This window comes from Pleurodeles waltl, chromosome 4_1 (genome assembly GCF_031143425.1).
Source record: "Pleurodeles waltl isolate 20211129_DDA chromosome 4_1, aPleWal1.hap1.20221129, whole genome shotgun sequence".
NCBI lineage: Eukaryota > Metazoa > Chordata > Amphibia > Caudata > Salamandridae > Pleurodeles > Pleurodeles waltl.
The window spans coordinates 419560354-419575161 of record NC_090442.1 but is presented as its reverse complement, the minus strand read 5'-3'; the positions used below and the strand labels follow the sequence as shown (position 1 = coordinate 419575161).

The window sequence follows — 14808 nt, the reverse complement described above, 5'->3', positions numbered from 1 at the left end:
CCACTGGGTCCTGACCCGGCAGTACGCCCAGATTTTTTACTTTTTTGATCACCCATTTATGGACTTTTTACTGTGGGTGAGCCTCACTACCGGTGTCTTACATGGTAAACTGACTGCCAATGTTTACCGCCAGTGTCCGCCTTTTAAGATAAGTACACTGCGACGCAGCAAGGATAAGGGGCACTTGGCCGTTTACACGTGAACTTGTGTGCACACGTGTGGGGGCTGCGAGTGGGAGGCTATGGTCTGCACAGCCCGGTAACACAGCACAGGTAGCTTGCCACAATGAGGACTCTGCAGAGATAGGTATTCACCTAGGATAGGCCTCATGAGGGTAGTGTACACTATTATGGAAAGTCCATGTGTTTTACTGTTTTAACTATGGTGACACTACATTATACACATAGGGAGGGAACTGCCTTAGAGTGTAGTTTAAATTATCCTTGGTCTTCAGAGACCACTGCTGTCTTGAATCAGAGTGTAAACTGTGTGAGAAAACCAAAAATGCAACTTCCAAAACTGATAACTGTACATCTTTTGAGTCATCATGTCAGCGAGGAGTGGTGCTGAGACCCCAGGCGCTTGATGTGAAAAGTGGCTTCTTGAGGCCATTTTGGATTGTCCTAGCACGCTATGCAGGAGGGTTGGGGCAGGGGTGGAGAGGTGATGTGGCACCCCAGGACTGGTTAGGGGTGTCTGTCTTCTGGCACCTTCCTCTCCTCTTTATACTCTTGCACAAGGGAAATACATGTTCTTGCCTGTGGACTTTCTACCTGCTTCGCTGCTAGATCCTAGGACTACCATGGAGTACTGGAAGGAGGAAGCCCCTATCCTCACCCAGGATCCAGTACTCTGTCCAGTTGAACCCAGGACCAGTGGGTCTCCCCATTGGCCAGTGAGGCTGGCTCCATTATACCCAACTGAGGACCAGTTGGGGGAAGCCCTGAACGTTTCTGCACCCACCAAAAAATTCACAAAGAAGAACTGGCACAGGGATCCAGGATGACCAGCTTTTGGAGGATAACAACGATATGGAGGTGAATGAGCACAGGATCGTCGAAATCGGCCCAACGGGGCACAAGTTATGACATTCGAAACTTTGGTGACCTTTGACCTAATTTCCTCACTCGGAGCGCATGGGGCTCTGCCGCTGTGTGATTGATTACTCTACCCAAGGGTGGACCAGACCTCAGGGGATGGTGCAAAGATGCTGTGAACTGCCAGGCTCTGGGGAGAGGGCATGCATGGGGCTCCCCTCTACCTGTTCCTATGGCACCTGGGGATTCCGTCCCCCAGGCGGACTCACGATTCAAGGGGCCAGGACCCCATATCCCCAACCCCCGTTGAGTTCAGCTGACGGTACAGCGCAGTCGGACTTCACTGGGACTTAATTTGGCGGGGGAGCGCCATCGCACTCTCCCCGCAAGAGGCAGATGGAGGCCCAGGACCCCCTCCCTGGGCCCTGTGTGGCATCCACAATCACATCTGTTGTGTGTACCCAGAGCGGGTAGACATAAAGAAAAGCTGCCAGCTCCCAGTAGCACACGGTTGTGCTGCTGCACGGGGGCTGGTGAGAGCAGCCAGAGCTGAGCTGCCCTCCAGCAGGAGGACGGCCCAGGGTGGCCTGAGTGGAACCAGGCATCCCACTACATGTGGAAAACACAGAGCAAGGCCCTACCAATCAGCCAAAAATGAAGGAAAACCTCAGCACAGCTCTCTCCAGCACAGCAGGAAAGCGACTGTTCAAATATTCACTGCACTCGCCAAACTCACCCCATAATACTTTGAGGGGCATTCCTTCTTAAATGCATTTTCACCCATATCATCTTCTGCTGTGGTCCAAGGATGTTGGGACCACCACCACAATGTTCAGCGTGATGTGATATTTCTGGCCAAGTCATCGTCTGGGCTGCCACCCTAAGTTGGAGGGGAGGGTGGAGGCAAAACCATCACCAGCCTTAGTTTTACCTGCAATTTCAAGTTCTCCCATAGCTGGAGCTTTTGCTCTACAGCTTGGAGTAATTTGCCCTCTAGGGACCTTGAGAATGATAACATTTTAGAAGGTGTGGAAGGTCTAAAAATGTGTAATGCACTGTGTCCTCTGGGGGCTGATTGTATGGTTACGTTGTAGTAATTTTTAATGTGATTACACTGCAATGTATTTAATGTGGTTATGCTCTCAAGGGGCTTAATGTTTGGCTGCACTGAAATGTTTTTATTATGTTTTTTTCATATGGTTACTCCCTCTTCAACATGCTATTTCTATTGTGGTGCTCTCTAGGGGGTGTTCTGATCATTAGTCTAATGCCAAGTATAGGAAAGAATGCACAAAGTCTAATTCTGATAAATGTTTTCATTGGGCTTTCATGTTGATTGCATATGTTTTATCATCACAATTATGACCATGATTCAAGCCAAAGTAATATCCTTATTACACCATGACTGTTTGAACTCACTAGGGGGTCACTAGTGGTTACAAAATGTCAGCTATGCGTCTGCCAATGTTTATTTGTAAATAATTGCATAGTATTTAGTACTGTGTGCTAATAAATTACTTCTCCTTTTCTAAAGGAAAGGTACTGACTGGACAATCATTTATTGGGTGTTATTACTGAGTGCCAGTGATTGGTGATTACTAGACCACACCACCTCCCTTTGAGTAGGCCTTAGACTGCTCCCCCTTGCTACTCAGAGTCCAGTGCTAGAACAAGGTGTTTGATTCCCGCTGAGGACAGTTGAGAAACTATTACTTTTGCTGGCCACACAACTAATACCCCAATTTCCAACACCAAGTGATGCCGATTTCTCCAATCTTGTTCATGAACAGGGATTCAATTAAGGTGTGCTCACTGTAGAGTTGCCCTTTTATGTCTCTGTTAGATACTCAATGTCTTAGTTGGGTTAGCTGATAGTTCTTTCTTCACTGGACAGCACCTCGCTGTCCTCATGGCGATCACCCACCCTGGAAGTAGGAAGTCAGGCTGTACATAATAGGCTTTAATAGGGATAATAAGTGATAGCACCCCCCCATTGTCAGTACTCAAACAGAAATGTAGAGGACTGGTGTTGGGATTGTGTCTTTCAATATAGACTTTGAGATAGCCACATTAAAAACTAAAACAGGGCTTTTAGAGTATGCCTGTTCTACCTGTATCCATGTCTTTCGATCTAGTCTATAATTCCAGTAGAGGTCTGGGCAAGTTTAGGCCACTCGAATATATAAGTGCATATCCAAGAGGTCTATGCCACCCCTTTTTCTCTCCGTAGGCCAGATCAGAAATGCATTGGCTACCCCAGGCTTTTTCCTGTTCCAACTGAATTTTACCCCAGGCTTTTTCCTGTTCCAACTGAATTTTATTATCTTGGCTTGAATGTGGGTAAAGGTGGGTGCAGGGCATTGTAAAGGCAGAGTCTGAGCCATGCACAATAGATCCACAAGATTTCCAGCTTTCCCCCAGGAGTGCAGATTTTTAGTAAGTGCCTGGAGAAGGGGAGGGATGTAGACATTGTACAGTTTCTGAAACCTGGGCGGTAGCTACGTGCCTAGATAGTTTATTGGGTTCACAGACCAGCACCTGAAGTTCTCTGTGATTACCCAGGGTTCGGATCTCTCTTAGGGGCACGCTACTGTGGTACCCACCCTAGAAGTTAGCACAGTTGATGTGGAAAACAGACCTCTGCAAATCTAGTCAGTTCAGCTTGAAGGGCACATGCTAAGTTTTCTGGTTCTGAGATGAAGAAGAGGATCTCACTAGCAAACAGTACCAACCTGTGCTCTGTCTCATCAACCATAAGCCCACTGATGACTGGATTTCATTTGTGTAACTAACGGCTCCATGAAAAACGCAAAAGCCCTGCCAGGTCTTCTGATTAAACTGTACACTGGAACATGGGTACATGTTTGCACAAGGCTTGAAATATGCACTTACCCTGACATTAACACTAGTCAAAGATAGAAGGGTCTTGTCTTAACACATTTAACCTTTACACTTCTGACTTGTATGCAGCACCTAAAGCTGGAACATTCCCACACTCATTGGGCAGGACCACGGTAGGCAAGATAAAGCCTTGTTGACCATACCCAGACTGCATTACAATGGCGACAAACATAATTAGTTCCACATACACATGATAATAAATTTGAATGTAAACTTAAGCAACGGTGTTAAGGTTGGGAAAATAGTCGTAACTGGTACTGGAGATCTACGAAGCTGGCCATGTGAGAGACTTGCCTGGGGGTTGTGTTTGATCATAACTTGAATTGGCCCATTACCTTTGCATGTAAAAGAGCAAAAGTCACAGTCTTGCTAGTGGAGATGTGCATGTCATTACAGACACACGGCATTGGCTGTTCTGCATAATTACTGAAAGCAATGAAGTTTAAGATCTACCCATTTTATATAAGGGCCAATGCCCGTCTGGATCAAAAGAAGGCACAGTTAGATGCAATAGTGTACAAAGCTCTTAGTAAACGATATAGCAACTTAGACTGGTGCATGCCCTGGTTTCAGAGGTGCATTGGTAAGAATTGCTGTTTTTATTTGACAGACAGCGGGTATAGCCAAGAAAACCACACCTTTTCCATTCCAACGTCTTTGTGGTGTGAACAAGTTAGAAACTACCCTGGGATCCAGCCAGCACTCTATCAAGTAACATTACATCCTTGTAATACCACTAACACATTTAGATAATCCTAGGAACAGGTAACCAAATGTTTGTGACTTCAAGATGATAATACTTTAGTTTAGTAATAAATGCGATCAGCAGGATGAAAACTGGTCAACTTGCCCTAATCTCTGACAAAAAATATATCACTTCAAAGTTATTTGCCCTGCCCCAACAGGTGAACGAAACCATGATTATCTAAAGGCGTTAGTGGTATTACAAGGATGTAATGTTACTAAAGGTGTTAGTGGTAAAAAATAAATAAAATAAAAAAGCATTGGGAAAGTAAAGTACTGGCCACAAGCCTAGATACTAAAGTGCACTTCTTAAAAAACAAAATGCTGTCATTTGCCATTGCAAGCGAGCCAGTAGCTGAAGTGTAGTGCATGCTGTGGTGCGCGGAAACTAAATCTGAATGACAGCTGAATAGACCAATGTACAAAGAGGGTTAACCCAAAGCTCCTATGTGCATTCATATTGGTATTCTGTTTATTATTCATTTTTATTATAAGAGGCTGAACAGCAGAAAAATAGTGGTCTCTAGGCCAGACATAACACGTACCTCCATCTGAGGCCAACAGTGTCCACAAAAAAAATCAAATGGAGAAGACAGGCCTGCCAGCAAAAACAGCTTGGTGCTGTTCCCAATTAAATATATGTTCGTTATAAAAGGTATGTTTACTTCAAGTATTACAGCACTTCATGTTTTTTCTATTTATTCACATCTAGTTACTCATACGTCACTTTGGTCACGTTACCTGGTTTTCATTAAAATGATTTTAAAGAGGAAAATCAATGATAGCACTTCTCATTACAATCTCAAGCTATCTCCACGAGTGTCATATGGTTTACATTGTTTTCAACCCCGAATGTGAATTCTCAATAGTTTCGGAAAATGACACCCCCAGCTATTCACTTTGAATTATTCTCATAATATGTCAGCATTATTCTAAATATTTTACTTACTTAGCTCAATTTAAGTGGCAAATAATCAATGCCCTCTATAAAGAAAAAATGCATCGAGTTAGCAGAACAAACATTTTGAAATTTACTAATGGGGAATAATTTACAGCGCCAGAGACAGCATTAACAAATTAAATGTGTCCATTTCCTTTTCTAAATGCTTCGATCCATGTGTACTTTAAGTAATTGAAAAAAAAAGTCCGAGTACCAAATACTGGCAGTGATTTCCACTCCTTCTTAGGTTGGTTTATAAATATTCTTTGCTATTATCACTCAATACCGTTATAAACTTAACTGCATATCATTACTCCAGTCTTCAAGCTTTTCTAGAAATGTTACCTCTGCTTAACCAAGTGACTACTCGAAACAAATGCAGTAATAGAAATAAAAAAGTCAATGAGACAAGTGCTCAGAGTCTGGATTTTACAGATCAGCCAGAAAATATATTCACATTTTTGTGAACACAAAATTATGCAGAACAAAATATCTGATGGATCATCAGTATACCAACAATGCAGCGCATGTGGTAATACTATGCCCTCCTTTATTCCCAATATGGCAAGTTTCAGTGACATACTAAAGTGGATGTTTAGGTCTTCAGATAGCATGTTATGTTATTGTGACTTCTGGCAGCTGCAGAAGGGGCTTCCCAGTGCGAAGAAACGGATATTGCAGGACAGAAAGCACAAACCAACAGGATTAGAAAACCGAGCTCTTAAGACTGGTCATCAGCGAGGTGGCGAGCCATTGGCCATATCCCCCACATATAACCCTGTTGTGGGTTACTTTTAGCTCCTAGATTGAGCTCTCTTATTTTAGCTCGAGGCTCGCAGCCTGTGCCCTTTTACACACATACACATTTTGTTTATTCATTTTATTATATTTGACCACAGCTCGCTTTTTTGCTAGGTTGTTTTTATATTTTGATCAGAAGTCTCTCTGAGAAGGCATAGTTATTCATGTTTTATATTTATCAGTCCTATTCATGTATTTCACTCTGTGCCCTGCTCAAGGCTGTTATGTTCTGCGCACACTAAGTTTACCTAGTATTGTTGCTACAAGAGTTACAGAGTCAAACCTCAACCACAGACACATATTCATGTTAGGCCTGTCCTTAGAACACAACATGTTGTGCTATGGAAACATGGCAGAGGCCTCAGGAGGTTGGAGGGCATTCCATCCATGGCAGTTTGAGGATGTACACCACTTTATTAACAGCTTTGCTGATCCTGGCCTTGTCTTTCCAGCCACCCCGGAGAACTGCCAGCAGACAACAGAAAGACCCTTGCCTGTCTTTCAGGTATGGTGTCAGGGCTCCTTCCATAGAAGCGGACAGGCAGAAGGGATAACACCACTATGCTCCTAGGTTTAGACATTAGGGTGTAGGTAGGAATCACTAGATCATATGATGGTCAGACTGTTTTTATATATTTTAACCTAATTGTTACAATGGTCACTGTATTATGTTTCATCTGCCCAATAGTTGCAGCTCATGCTTTTTATAATCAGACACAATTGCTTCAATAAATATATTGAAACCTATCCTGCATCTCTTTGTCTGTCTTATATTGTGTGAGACTCTTGTGTAACCGAGAGACAGGTGTATGCCCTGTCCACCACGACTTCCCTGAGGAGTCAGTGTCATGTCTCTAGGGAGCCACAATTTTGCTTTCCAGGATTGGGTGAGGTGCTGCTAGCTAGCTGACGATGTCAGACAGCTTCCAGTCTGTGTGGGACTAACTCAGTCATCCAGACTCTGTGGTGCTGCCACCCTCAACTTAGCAGTCTTACCCCCAAGTTAAGAACCCTACGACAACCACATCCTGGCCACCCCAGGTGCCTAGTGATTGAAACGCTGCCCGGAGAGTGCTTCTCCAGCCATCATCCCAGAGCAAGGATCCACTAGGCAGAGGTCCAGCTGGAAAGGGGAGAGAAAAAAGAGTCTTCCCTTTCCAACAGTAACTCTCACATTCAGATTACTGCTTTGACGGGGTGGAGGGTGAGCATCAATGACACTGAAAGCAACTGGAGCATAAAGGACCTCAATTTCACAAATTGTCAGCACACATGGGCGCAAGTCACAGTGAACAATAAAATATATCCCTGGCAGTGAGCGAAGCTCTTACACTTGCAGCCCAACTCGAGGGCCATAAAATGAAAACGATCAAGTGCATGCTCTAGACCTCTAGTGGGAGGATGCGATATTCATGTCCACCAACCTGGGAGGATAATGTAGAGGAAGTAAACATCATGTCTTCAACACACTAAACAAGTTAAATACAAAGCTTCTTTATTCACTTGCAAGTCTATGGTTGTGGTTGAGTGGATGTGTGAGTGAGTGAATGAATGCAGAATGAGTCAATATGTTGATGAATACATAAACCTATTGGCTTTGTCAAAGCTTACTACTATTCAAGAAGGAGCACACCCTCCTCACCCCCAATGTTTTACACATAATCATCCTGCTACTCTTGGGGTCTATAGCCCATTCTAACCCTTACCGCAAGGGGATGAATTATACAGATTTTCTTTTTTACTGTATTTTTGCTTCAGTAAATGTAAATGTCATTTTATTGACAACGGTTCTTACTGGGTGTATGCTATAGGTCATGTATGTAAGATGACAGCACCAAAGTTGTTCAATTCCCCCATCTGGCACCTTTCATCCCTCTATGAGGACTGTGACAATAGATTGCCATAGTAATTGATTTATTGCAGATAATATGAGCATTCCGGTGCACAACAAAGTTTCATGAGGTTTGAAGTGATGGTCTTTGTGCATAGAGCATTACAAGGTACCTGCCTCATGAAGGAGGCACATTTTCCATGAGGCCAATTTGCACATTTGAGCAAAGGAAATGTTACTTGCCTTCAGTAACCATCTTCCAGGTGAATACTCTATCGACCTGCAGGTTCCTCACCTTTTGTTTATCTCTGGATCCTAAAAAACCTTTGTCGCAGCCATCCTCTGCCGGTAGGTGGCATGAGCGCCATCTCAGCACCAGAAGCAGCAGAGGTGTGACATCAATGAAGCCATATAGTGCCAGCCCAGCACTGACATTAGGTAGTTGGCCAGTTTTTCCAAGCCGGTTAGAGGCAGGTACAATGGCAGCATCAGATTAAATGCAAATGTGTAGTGCATCAAACTAAGTAGGGACCTTATTAATATATGAATCTATAACCATCTTCTACAACTGGGAGGTGAGCAGGATCGGTAAACTATCTTCAGGTAGCTGAGTTTTCACCTGAAAAAGTGTTACTGAAATTTGCTTTTTCTTCTGAAAGATACCTGCAGATTACTCACCTTTTGAATAGATGCCACAGCTGTACTTCCTCCCTATTGGTGGGTCTGAAGGAGTAGTCAAGCAAAGAAATACAGCACAGGTTGAGCGAATTGGCTATTCATTTCATTTCTGAGTCCAAGAAAAAGTGTGAAGGAAAAAAGCCTGTGTCGTTGCACACAAAATGCATACAGTGTACATGAGTCCCCATCAAAAAAAAAAAATCAAGACAAAATTCAGATTGCATAGGGGCATAACAAAAGAACTAGGGAGAAATCTTTTTGAGCTCCTTCAAAAATCTGAGCACAGTCAGGCACTTGATCAAGAAAGGTTGACTGGGAAGAAAAATGTTGTGAAGGCAGCAATGTAGCCTTTGGCGGTACTCCACATATCAGACATATCTTTAATGGGTCTACATTTTGATCTGCAGACCACGTCATAAATCTGTTCCATTTTCCTGAGTAGACCAATCTTGTGGAGGGATGACGAGCAGACAATATGCAGTGGATAAGTCCTGCAGAAAATGAAGGGAGATCAGGTGTCTACTGCTCAATCTCTAGTAATGGAGTTGGCTGCTCAGGACGCTAGGGTGCAGAACCAGCCTCTCGGACTGATAAAAAGGAACATGCTTTGAGAAGCAGTTGATGCATAAGGGAGAGTTGCAGGAGGTCTGCATTCCACACCCTTCTCGGCCAGATGAAGGCAATGAGATTGACTGGGGCCTGCACCTGACACTGCTTTTTCAATAACTAAGTAATTAAGGGTATAGAAGGAAGTGAAAAGTCAAGCAGAAAATACTTTATCAACAGAAGTGCATACTCAAAGGCTTCTTTGAATGAAAACTGGAGGGGACAGAAATGTGGACAGTGCCCGTTGTTACAAGTGGGAAAGAGATCCACCTGAGGGATGCATCAAAGGGCAAAGATTTTTGAGCAATCTCTGGGATTCAATGGTACTCAAGGTAATGAAGATGATGCCAACTAAGACTATCTGATATAGTGCTAAGAGAATCTGCCAGATGGTTGACAACCAGCCAGATCCCATGTGATTCTGCCTTGGCCCAGAATCTCAGCACTCCCTCAGAATACAGGAGATTATGAACTCATATCCCCCTGCCTGTTGACATACCACACTGCAGTTATGTTTGTCAAGATCTGGACACATGATCCACAGAGGGAGGGCAGGGAGGCTTTCCAGACAAATTGTCCATCGCTCAAGCAGGTTGATATACTGAACATGCTCTACCAAAAGACCCTGATGTCCAAATCCACCAGATGTGCTCCACATCTCAAGGTGGAGCAACCATAATTTCTGTGGCCATTATCCCTCTCTAAGACCACTAGAACAAATCACAACAGGGTTATGAGAGATTTCGACGGTGTCCAACAGATCACGTTCTCGATGGAACCACTGCAAACAGAGGCACCACACAAGACTTTTCATGTGTCACCATGCAGGTGACCAATAAAATGCAGGAAGCGAGCAGACCTACCAGGCGAACCAGAAGTTTTGAAATACTAGATCCCTCCTGAAACATCAGAATAATATCCTCTTGGGAACTACCAGGATGAGAGAAACAGACGTTTACTATAACTTCCTTACCACATACGAAAGGAGTGGGAGAGGAGAAAAAGTGCAGGCAAATATTCCAGAACAGTTCATCTATAGGACATTGCCCATGGATTTTGGGTGTAGAAACCTGGAGGTAAAGCTTTGGCATTTTGCATTTCCGTGCAAAGCGAACATATAATTTGAAGGAACCCCCACCACTGAAAGTATGACTTGTGGGTGGATTTCCTACTTGTAGACTTGCCGACTCATCGCTGAGTGGGTCCAAGTCTCCAAAGATGTCGGGTGACATTTGTGGACTGCTGCTGCATGGTGATATTCGCCCAGCATTGATCCCTTCTCTGCCAGTGTTTTCTTGCAGTGAAATGCTAAATAAAGGTATACTCTCAGGGTCTTGAAAAAGATGCAAATTAGACATACATTACACAAAGTGTCACTCATTCTCAGAAGACTATAGAAGACAGGGGAGTGAAGCATCAAAGTGGCTTGGGAGTCCCGATAGACAGGGGACCTTATTTTCTCAAAAGGTTTCCAAAGCATCAACGAAAGAGAAAACAAAATGGAATACCAATCCTGATGAAGTGCTTCTCTCGACAGTCAGAATCGAAATCTTACTAAGGGAACCCGAAGCAGCAAACGTGTAACATCTTGAGTTCAGAAGCTCAGATGTTATGCGTCCCAACCCAATGCTGAATAAAAAGATAATCTAAAAATGGAGTCAGTGCCCAAGTACATTGCCAACTAAGGGAGGAGTCAAGGGGTACAGAGGAGTCACAGGGTACCACATGACGTAAAAAGACTTTTCAAATATAGCAGAAGCATGAAGAGCAAGTCTATCTACAGCTACACTTGCTGTGAACTCCTATTGCCAATGGAAATAAAAATGGAAGCCCTCTAGCCAGTGCTTATTGACAGGAAATAACGATGTTTACTCAATGCAAGCGCCACATTTTCCCAAACCTTCCCTAGAGCCTGTGTTACACGAGCCACTGGGTCATACACATCTGTAGAAGGACTTGGCCTTAGATGTAGATGCCAGAAAACAAAAGTTGCTAGCTCCTTAATTCTGCTGATACAAATACAAGCAGAAATGGAGGCAATCAGATATTTTAAAAACCTTCAGTCGTGAATCGCTAGGACCAAATAAGCAAACTGAGTTCCATTTGCCTGCACAGACCGGAGATTCAACCAACAACAGTGGCGCCAGCTTCTTAAGGAGCATCGGGGAGGGCCCAAGAGTGGGCCTCCATACAGGCGGGGGACACAGTAGGCAGAGTAGAGTAGCAGCCGCCACGGTGACCGGAGCTAGGTGTTCTATGTGGAACAACTACTGGGGAACCATAGGTAGACCCCCTGCAAACCATCAGAGGCCACTAGCGAGGCTGCCTGCTGCTCAGACGCCACCTGCAGACACCGCCCTTGCCTTTGCAGAAATAGAATGAGGCAGCAAGCGGAAAAAGCAGGCGGGGAGGGCCGATGGAGGTGAGGTGTGTGTTGGGCAAACTGTGTCTCTGTCGCAGTCCGAAGCCTTCCACCTCTCTCCCCCACCTCTACCCCCTCCCCTCTGGTGGTTGAGAGTCACTGACACCCACTGCTTAGAGTGTGCCCCTGCACCCCACAGAAGTGGCCCTGTTAGTGCTGGGTGTCGCTTTCGGGGGGCTGGTGAGCTCCACTCTTGCCTCTTAATTTCACTGCTCGACCGGTGGAGGTCCCCTCTTACAATGCAGTCCATTGAGCCCCGCACTGCTCTAAGCTCCCCTGTGAAGGCAACAACGACTTTACTTCAAGTCTCCTCGACGTTCATACTAGGAAGCCACCAGTAACACCTATCTTCGTGGGGTCTAAGAGAAAACCAGCCTCCCGCCTAAACTCCGCCACAGAGGGGAAGTCACCTCGCCCCAGACACCACAAGGCATAAAAGGAGTACTACTCCGGTGCAGTCACATTTTAAACCATTAATTAAGGCTCCTTCTAAGGGAGCCATCACATAGTTCTTTCAACCTCTTCCTGACCCTGGGGCTATAGCAGCCACTTCCACCACTGACCCTTCAAAAGGTGCTGAAGCGTCTCCATTAGTGGTTGACCTGAACATGACTGGATGGCCTGCCTGCCTGCCTCAATCCTCCATCTAATGCAAAGCAAAGGTCAGGGTCATCCCCAGGGATAAGGGGCGGGTCGGAGCATGACACCACCAACTTATGGTAGGCTTTTAACTACTATTAACTCTCAAGCACTGGAGCACCCTACACTAGTGGTCACGAACCCTCAAAACTTGGCAGGCGTGGGGAAGCCTCGGAAAAAAAGCAAGAAGAGAGCAAGTAGCTATGGTGCAAATTCATCATCATAGCACACGAGGGATCAAAGCCTGATTGCCTCCTAATTTCTTTTGACTCCATCTTGCCGGAGACTGGCCAGGACATCGAATTCACAGACATGGGGGAATTGACCGCCTCTTTCTCACAAAGCATTGAGACTAAAATAGAGAGAACACTCAAACGCACTCCAAAGTTATTTAGAATGCCGAAGCAACAGGGTCCTCCAGCCTTGGAACGCAAGCCTCTAAAAGTATTGAGGAACTGCATTCATCAGCTACAAAAGCAGCACAAAATATAATAGACAAAGCAATGATATGACAGTCTACAAAAATGGAGCTCAAGATCGACTCCATCGAGGAGAAAATACAAAGCAACTGGCCACCAACTTGTGCCCCTGTTTCAGTGCAGCTATAATAGGCAAATGGGCAATACTTCCTAAGATGCTTTGCAAGATCGTTACCACATTCAAAGGCAAAGAATGCCCTTGGGTAACTTCCAGCTCGAGATCCCACTGCAATCACACAAGATGAGACACCACCTAGCCCTGCAACCCAAGAGGCACCATGGTCTAGGCGGGTCAGAAAAAGCTGAGAAAGCAGCATAAAAAGGTGAAATTAAAAAGAGCGGCTCAGCAGCAACTTCTCACAAACCGCATCACACCAAGAGTATTCCCAATTTTCACCTCCAAGCTGGGCGCCAATAAACACCCAACTACTGTGGGCATCACATAGCCCTATAAGTCTCCTTCCTCCGGCAGGAGCAGACAGAACTCACACCCTCTGTGAAGCTTGCTTCCCTCCTGAGCCCACAAATGAACAAGTGACCAAAAAGATGAAGATGGCTGTCTATATCCAGGTCCTCCAGGTAAATGAATCAAGTTCAGCATTCCAAACAACAATTCCCACCTTCAAATCCAAATGCACACAAGCCGTCCCTTTTGCACCCCCAGCACAGACCCCTCCATGCCAGCCTTCACCATCCTCTTTATTCAACAGGCAGCCAATTGACTCGGTAGCACTGACCTCTAGCCATAACAAAATCTTAACAAGTGACCTACCGGGCTTGTTCCAACTCAAAAAACTAGATCAATCCTAGGAGTGTTTTCTGCAGCAGACAAAGTTTAGTGTTTATGAGGCAGTGCTCACCACAAGATACCGCGTCCAAGGCTCATACGACATCTTGAACAGGTACAACTTTTTATGGTTATTCAAACACATACCATCTTTGGCTCATATCCACTCAGAGGACCTGGAGTGGGAAAGGTGTCAGAACTTTCATGGGGGCACCCACAGCAAACCAACTTTGGTGAGCCTTCGCCATCAGCACCTCCAACTCACAGTGCTCAAGGAAACGCCTCAACTGGCAGAATGGGGGATAGACATCAACTCTCCTTGTAAGGAGAAATACGCACATGTCCTTGGACCCTCTTTCAAGAGGGCAGGGGGTGCCGTCAGTCTTGCGGACACAGACAGGAGTAACAACAGCATAAAAACTTTCCACACATGCCACAAGGCCCCCGTAACCCTTAGGATAGCATACACCAATGATCAACGGGCTGCATCCTTCTTGACACCGTTGGCAAATCCCGTTACTTTTTGAGCGAAGCACGTCAGGTAAACAATTAAATACACATTTAAGCTAACTCTGCCACGTCCAGGCCATTCTTACAGCTTTTGGAGGCCTAGAACTATCCAAGCTGTCATGTTTACAGGAGAGTGAAGCTTAGTAGTAAACATTTATACTGGCATGCGGCAGCGATGGCAGGACCAGTTGGTAGTGCAAGCTGCAGCAGCATCCTGAGCATTATCTTGGGTCCTGGCAGTTACGTTTTTTACATATACACATATCACTGCCTCAAGCATTAAAAAATAAGGGATGGGAATAACAAGTAAAGCTATGGTGTCAAGCTAATAGGAATAGCTACAATTGTCAAAATGAAGATTTTTTTTTTTTAACCATGGGGCAGCTCAAGTATCACAAAAAAACAGATATATTGTTGCCATTTTATTGAAATA

The 14808-nt window shown here is 44.8% G+C and overlaps 1 protein-coding gene across 2 annotated transcripts in view; it reads right to left on the bottom strand.

Moving 5' to 3' along the window:
* Positions 1 to 14808, bottom strand: part of CDC123 (cell division cycle 123) — a 161242-nt gene that overhangs the window by 96398 nt on the left and 50036 nt on the right. The window lies entirely within an intron of this gene.